The sequence below is a fragment of the Ambystoma mexicanum genome, chromosome 9 (genome assembly GCF_040938575.1).
Source record: "Ambystoma mexicanum isolate Mex_15411 chromosome 9, UKY_AmexF1_1, whole genome shotgun sequence".
Taxonomy (NCBI): Eukaryota; Metazoa; Chordata; class Amphibia; order Caudata; family Ambystomatidae; genus Ambystoma; species Ambystoma mexicanum.
In genome coordinates this window covers 1,499,340,736-1,499,348,806 of record NC_090931.1, presented here as the reverse complement: position 1 = coordinate 1,499,348,806, position 8,071 = coordinate 1,499,340,736, and the positions used below count along the sequence as shown (strand labels likewise).

At 46.9% G+C, this 8,071-nt stretch overlaps 1 long non-coding RNA gene across 1 annotated transcript in view; it reads left to right on the top strand.

Moving 5' to 3' along the window:
• Window positions 1-972: 972 nt before the first annotated feature.
• LOC138489315 (uncharacterized) overlaps window positions 973-8,071 on the top strand; it is a 47,257-nt gene continuing 40,158 nt past the window's right edge. The window contains exon 1 of the long non-coding RNA XR_011274778.1: window positions 973-1,341. This is a non-coding gene — a long non-coding RNA (uncharacterized lncRNA). The remainder of the gene's footprint in view (window positions 1,342-8,071) is intronic.

The following is an 8,071-nucleotide window of genomic DNA, read 5'->3' as shown; positions in this document are numbered from 1 at the left end:
TTGCACAGTCACCAGTGTGGTGTGGCCGTCTGCCCACTCATGATGTATTGCACAATCACCAGTGTGGTGTGGCCGTCTGCCCACTCCTGATGTATTGCACAGTCACCAGTGTGGTGTGGCGTCTGCCCACTCATGATGCATTGCACAGTCACCAGTGTGGTGTGGCGTCTGCCCACCTATGATGTATTGCACAATCACCAGTGTGGTGTGGCCATCTGCCCATTCATGATGCATTGCACAGTCACCAGTGTGGCGTGGCCGTCTGCCTACTCATGATGTATTGCACAGTGTGGTGTGGCCATCTGCCCACTCATGATGTATTGCACAATCACCAGTGTGGTGTGGCCGTCTGCCCACCCATGATGTATTGCACAATCACCAGTGTGGTGTAGCCATCTGCCCACTCATGATGCATTGCAGTCATGGATGTGGTGTGGCCGTCTGCCCACTCATGATGTATTGCACGGTCATGAGTGTAGTGTGGCCGTCTGCCCACCCATGATGTTTTGCACAGTCACCAGTGTGGTGTGGCGTCTGCCCACTCATGATGTATTGCACAGTCACCAGTGTGGTGTAGCCATCTGCCCACTCATGATGCATTGCACAGTCATGGGTGTGGTGTGGCGTCTGCCCACTCATGATGCATTGCACAGTCACCAGTGTGGTGTGGCGTCTGCCCACTGATGTATTGCACGGTCATGAGTGTGGTGTGGCCGTCTGCCCACCCATGATGTATTGCACAATCACCAGTGTGGTGTGGCCATCTGCCCACTCATGATGCATTGCACAGTCATGGGTGTAGTGTGGCCGTCTGCCCACTCATGATGTATTGCACGGTCATGAGTGTGGTGTGGCCGTCTGCCCACCCATGATGTTTTGCACAGTCACCAGTGTGGTGTGGCGTCTGCCCACTCATGATGTATTGCACAGTCTCGCGTGTGGTATGGCGTCTGCCCACTGATGTATTGCACAGTCATGGGTGTGGTGTGGCCATGTGCCCACTCGCTCCTCTCCTACACTGGTGGATGCAGTCTTTGTCACAGCGGCGTCTACAGCCTCCTCGCCAGTGCTCTAACCTGCTGGTGGGCAAGCCATCCAGGACGCCCTGGGCGTTGCTAGAAAACGTGTGTCACGTACTCCGCAGTGCCCGATTGCCAGGGAAATGCACGCAAGTGCGCGTGCGCGCCTGGAACCTTCGAGAAGAAACGTGCTGGTGGCACGATCCTGCAGCTCGACCTCTGGAAGTCCGTGCCCGCACCCGAGAGCTGGGCACAGAGCCTGCGGTACCCAGGGAGATCCGGCGTGCCTGGGCCCAGCATGCATGCCCATCGCCAGCTCCTGGTAAGCATGTACCCAGTGCTCTGGGGGTCATTGTGGAGCCCCCCCCCCCAAGGGTCCCTTCCTTCCCCTCCCCTCTTCCAGCTGCTCCTTCTAGATACAACACTGCGGCAAGACCTCTCTCCACATTCCGGGGGTGCTTGGCTTCACCATGCGGGGTGGGGGGGGTGTAAGTGTGTGCGTGTGTATATCAGGCGCCAAGTAACTTCACTAGGGTTGGCGTGTCCTTGCATTAAGGGTGACGTGACCCCCAGCCCGCCCCCTCCCCCATCATCCCCCCTCCCGTAGCCTCCCCATTATTACCTGGAGTTTGAAGCAGTACCTCTGGTTGCCCTCTTATTCTGCCAGTGATAAAGAGAACTCTTTATATATATATATATATATATATATATATATATATATATATATATATATATATATACTATAACTCCCTAAAGCCGGTGTGACTTGTTTTGTTGGGTGACTCCATTGCCTGTTTTCTTCACTCTGTGAATGGAGCACACGTTGAAGGATTATTTTGTGCGCTCAGATGATGTGAATAGGGTTTGTGGAGCATTTTGCACGCTTCTGCTCTGCACACCCTCCCTAAAAGCATAGTTTCCATGATACTTTCCGCTCACTTTTGCGTATCTTCTGTGTGCACTTATACAGTTCTCAGAATTGTGCAAATCTATTCTGTGTGCATTTCGCGCACATCTCGGATTTGCACCTGAGAAACTGGTCCTAAATGTCTTCATGTGTGTTCCCTACACCTTTTCCAAACGCAATTTGCGGTGAATGGTATGTTTGGATGGTGCCGGTGTTGTACGCTATCCTGCATCCCCAGGGTAGCATGTGGGGGGCAGTGTTCGGCAATCTCCGGAGCCACGCCTACTTGGATGCCCCGCCCACCCACATATGGCTACAGCCATACAAACAGCGTAAAAATAAGATATGGAAATACAGCCTGATAGCCCGCCCTCCAACAGCTCTCTTCCTGGGATTGGCCAGTGATGTCCTTGTAGCTCCGCCCCTCAGTTGTGGGGGATGCTGGATGCAGAATAGAATGGAAGGCAGGAGAGCAACGCGGGCTCGGAGCTTCCGTGCACCTGAACTCTTAGCAGTTCAAAGGAACATGCTTCTTGGCGCATTTTATTTCTTCCAGGCAATTCTACTATATCTCGGCTCATCAAGCACTACACGTTTCCCTCCCCGAGTCACAGCCCCCCGTGGGACACACAGGCTGCAATGAACTTGACAACTCCTTTCCTTTGTCATCAGAAACTTAGCCTTTCCAGTCACCCTGCATATATGCAACAGTTAAAGCGAGCAACACAATAAAGCACCCACTGAAAATGTGTTTTGATGTCCTTAGTTGAATGTTCTAAAAAACACACAAAACAACACACTTCCAAACCTAAGGGAGATTTTTACACCTCTTTTATTGTGTGTCTTAAAGCGCTAAAAATAAAGTGGCTACATAGATATTTTGCCTTTTGCATTTTATAGTTTTCCATTCAGGATGTGGAAAATAAAGGTACACTGATATTATTTTGGCCCAACTTGCTGCTGCTATAAGTAGTTACATGTTGTTATGATGCTTTACTGTGCAATTTGTGGATTTAGCAAGTAAACTCTACAGGACAGTATTATTGTAGATCTTGACACCCAAAACATAAATATTTGTTCCAAGTAAAGCGCGGAAGAAGGTGGCCGTGCCCAAATTGGAGAGTGGGTTAAAATCCTTGCTTCGCTGGTTAGCGCAAGTGTGTGATCTCAGGCAAATAATGTAATCTCAGGCTGACTTCAATTGCAAAAATGGGAGTGCTTATAAATGATTACGTTTACACCCTTACAATGGGACAGTTTTTATAAGTTTAGGGCCAAATTAGTGTTCCCTGGTGGTCCTCTGCTAGTGGCTCCAATAATCTCACATAGAATTGCATTATTGCTGAGCTGGCCTTCAGCCAGTCTCTTATAACATGATTTGACAGGGAGACATAGTCTCACCATCCAGTCAGTGCACCAGAGATTCTAGTATAGCGCACCAGCTGGGGTAGAACCAACATTACATTTTCTCCCCTGTTGCTCCCAGCCACTGAAGTTGCTTGGGCCCTCCATAGTACTGCCCCGCACTCTGCTATGTCCTGTTATGCTATGATATTGAATTTTTTATTGCACACCATCAGCCATTTTCACACTTTCTAGGACCTTCAGGATCTGCAAAAAGTGGGTGTTTTCAGACTTAAAGGAGAGAGTTAACTGATTATAACATTTAAGCTGCACTAGAATAGTCTCATTACAATGAGCAATGAATTTAGATGCCCCTACACAAGTATGTTTGTAACTCCTCGACTGTCTCTGAAGTTAGCGCCTCTCCCAACATTTGAAGGGTTAGCCCCAGCCTATATTTTAGCCTAGGTTCACCCCTGGATGTGCGCACTTGCATTTTGTTAGGCAGCGAGGTGAGGGAAGCCTTTCCCGAAACTGGCAGTGTTAAAGCTTTTTACTGTGTTTCTTCAGAAAAATGTACTTGAACAAACGCAGTAAACTTTAAAACTGACACTTTCAAGAAAGGCTTCCATGGCCTCTCTGCATATTGCACTTTAAAATATACTATTTGATAGTTGGTCCCCACACCAGACCATGGGGAATGTGGGGGTAGCACAGTGGGGACGGAGCCTCCAAGTTTGCCACGCCTATTTTCTGAAGTGGCCCCTCCCATCACCACTTAGCCCACCCCGAAATGTAGGTTTCGTTGTGCCCCTGTACAACACCGCTGTTCGAAGGACTCAAATATGGGGACTGCATAGCTTACTTGTGGTCCTCACCCCCACAGGAATCCATTTTCCATCATTTTAAAATGTGGTGAAGCCCGCGCGTGTAAAGGGCGTGCAATTTTGGTTGCTGTTTGGCTTTGCTGTGCTAATAGGGGTTGCAGTACTGTCTATACTGACTCCTCCTTTTCCTGACTTCTATTTTTTCCATCACGAACGGAGTTTGAACTGGTATCCTGCCTGGGTTCTGTACTCTAGACGCTGGAATCAAAGGATCAAGACACTGTTCCTTTAAAGACTCAAAATCTCCATTGTAGCTCCGCCCACAGACACTTGCAGGAAGCAGATATAAACAGGACATTAACGCCCTTGCGGCGTGAAGCTCGCGCGTGTAAAGGGCGTGCAATTTTGGTTGCTGGTTGGCTGTGCTGTGCACGGTGCACAAAGCGACTATCTTTATTCCGGATCTATGAGCTACGGTCCAAATGGAGGCATCCGTGTAACCGCTGAAAGCCCGAGTGACAGAGCTTGAAAGGCACATGAGGAAAAGGTTACATGTATTGCTGGTTCTACGGACGATTGACGGGTAAGATTTTGAAACACCTGAAGGCAATACAAACTGGGAGACTGTCGAGACTAGTTCTCTTTGATCCCACTGATTGTTGCCCTGGTCTGTTTGTCTCCTAGTAGTGTTAGCAGCCGAGACAAAGGAAGAAAAGTGCCTGTGTTATTTACTGCACCTTGTCTGTGCTAGAAGACTTTCCTCGAAGCATTTCCTTAGTCGGAGCAACGATAGCTTAGCAGGCTTAGTGCGAGACTGTCGGAGATAGCTCCTTTGATCTCACTGGTCCTGTATTTCCGTGTGTGATTTTAGGGGCTCTGTCCCTACTGGCTTTTAATTGGGGAGAGCGCACCAAGCAGAGCACCTGTTGAGTGCCTCTTCGCTTGGTGCGTGAGGGCAAGGAGTCGCTTAGCGGGCCTGCTCGGTGCGTGTTCACGTAGAATTCTATTACCCGCCCCACGGAATCCATTTCTCGTCATGCAGCGCAGACCGCAATCCTTGACAACAGGTATGCCTGTGACTGCCCACACTCTATCCCAATCCTTTGAATTCAGGCTCATCAATTACAAGGAGCGCAAAGCGGACTACAATTGTAACGAGTTCCACTCCTCCGAAACTGCTCTCGATGGCCAAAGGAAAAAAAACGATCAAAACCTGAGGTCCATGCGGACATTCGTAAATACTGCAAAGATTTTCATCCAGAGTCGGTTGCACTAGCCGACCAACAGGCTGTAGAGTCGAGTGTCCAATAGTCGTGTTGGCCCCTCCGGTACCTCAAATGAAATAATGTGCGGCCAATTGTTCACTATATGAGCCAACCAAGTCAGTGGTATTTCTATCTCATCTCGCGCCCTCAGACAGTATGTTATTGGACTCCTTAACTAATGTGCCTTCTGTTACAGGTCCGGTATTGGAGGCGCTGCAACAAGAGAGTGAGCAAAATGTAATCAATATTGATGAGCAAACATCAAGGTGTAAAATTTGACGCGACTCATCACACTTTATCAAGGTCACTGGTGTTGTTTTTAGACTCAAGGCATGTTTCCATTAGTTCCATAGCATCCTATACTGCTCCAACACTGCGCAAAGTAGGGGATTTGTCAGATGCCCCCAGAGCGTCGCACCCCGACTCGATTTCAAAAGTGCTTGAAATCACCTTTACCACCATGAATTTAGCCCTCCAATTAATGACTAAACCCTTTGAAACTTTGGAAGGGAAAATGTGTGTACAACACACACAAATAGAACAAATCTTGCAGTGGCAACGAGAAACATCGGTTCTTCTGCATAGGAACCTGATGTCTCACACACCAAATCTAAAAATGTGCCCTGTACTGATGTTGCGATCTTCGCAGACGATCTGTGAACCAACATCCGAAATAGCGACGCAGTCAGCACTTCCTTCATTCCGGGACTCCATATTTGAAGTCAGCTCCAATACAAAATCAATGGAGCTCGCCGCCAATCACCTCTGACTGCTCCCATTGACTCGCAGGCGATTGAATCCCAATTGTTGTCTGGCTCACAGCAGATGCCAGCAAAACCCTTGAAAAACAAAAAAAACTGCCTATACTATCTTTAATAAAGCCAAGGCAACACCTTCAGATTCACCCCTGTGCCTAAAACGTTCAAAAAATCAAAAGAATCAATCTTAAACTAGCGGAGCGAAAACCAAACCATTTTTCAAAGCGCTACCAATGCCAAAAGTAATGAAGAACTCACTTTTGACCTCTAAAGCAATCTCTAAAGAGTATCACAGACTCGATCTAGCCAAAAAGGTGCAGTAAATAAAGAAGTCACACCATATGCCCCCTTAGATAGTCTAGTGAATGCCGTTATAAATCAACAATCTTGTAAGGTGCGGCAAATAAGTTCCCTTTCACAGGTCAGTGACTTGCAGGCGCTGCGGCGTCGAGAGATGCGCAAAGCTGTAGACGCTTAGATGTCTGCACACCTCCCCTCCAATAAAACATCTGGCATCACAACAGACTCAAATGTGAAAGTTTTAAAATCCGTGCTTGGTTGTAATTCAGCTGTTCAAACTAAGAAACATCAGCCTAATTATACCCAAGCCGAAATAAACAGTGAGAACAACATTCTGACTTCATCTGCGATAATAGAAGTGTCTAAATCTAGCAACCAGGATCCCAATGCTAATAATTGTGAAGTCATTCCCTCTATTCCAATGAAACCCCAAATTGGTGAGTCTGTCGCAATGAGCTCGAGCCAAGCCATTCAACTGCTTCAGTCTGTATTGGCAGGGCTATTGAACCCGGTCGAAATAGAAGGGCCTGACAAAAGTAAAGAAAAAAAGGTTTGTGATCCTAAAGAATCTCTCTTTCCTCTAGTAACGAAACGACCAGCGACCTATGTATTGACCCTAACGTGTCGCCCAGCACCATTGCCACAATATGTCTTGAATCGACGTGCGGCTTTAGCAATTTTCTCGGACTTGCCTCAATTGGAAGACATTAGGTCGTCTGACATTGCACGCGTTGAATTCCCTAAAAACAAAGCGATTTTAGCCATACAACTCTGGATGCATTCCAGAGTTGTGCAAAATACTATATGGCTAGCTAAAGAAGCTCTTTACAACTTAGGCTTCGTCATCGCAGTGGTTGATGTTCAAAATCAGCAATTAAACCCAAAACAGAATTCATCTAGTGGAACGTTGTCAAATCTATCTCCAATAGTGGCCCTAATGTTCAAATAAAATCAGCTGAATGCACATGTTAACAAAATCAGATTCCAAAGTAGCCAACACAGTCCGATTCAAGAGATAAATGTGCGCTGGTTAGCTGGAACACCGGAGGCTTCAAGCATCTAGCAGTCAGCTTTAAGGACCTTAGGAATTATGATTTCATAATGCTCCAAGAAACCTGGGTTATGAATCCTCTATTGTTAGATGGGTTTGATGGTTTTCTCAATGCTGCCTCTAAATCATCCAATGGCCTCCTTATGGCCATTAAAATGAATACGGGAACCACTTCAGAACAATGGCCTACTATTAATGGTCTTATACAAATGGTAAAGGTTACAACTACATCGTATGCATATGCATTTATCAACTTGTATTGGAACCCAGCGGGCATCTCAGACGGTTCATTGAAAATCTTTACAAACCAATGCTTATAATTTTGCAAGACAAACCAATCAAACACACCATCATTGCAGGTGATTTAAATGTTAACTGTCTAAGCAAAGCCACATCAAAATCTACTCTGCGACTGAGACTCTCATGATATGGTGATGCTCAATGAATCCTGTTCTTCTGACATGCCCGCCAATCCGACATGACGACGGGGTGATTCTGTTGCTTGGATTGATTATATCTATGTGAGGGCCGCCCTGTTTCCAGCAGTAGATGTGTTTCAGATTGTAAACTCTCATCATAGTGATCATGAATTATTGATGG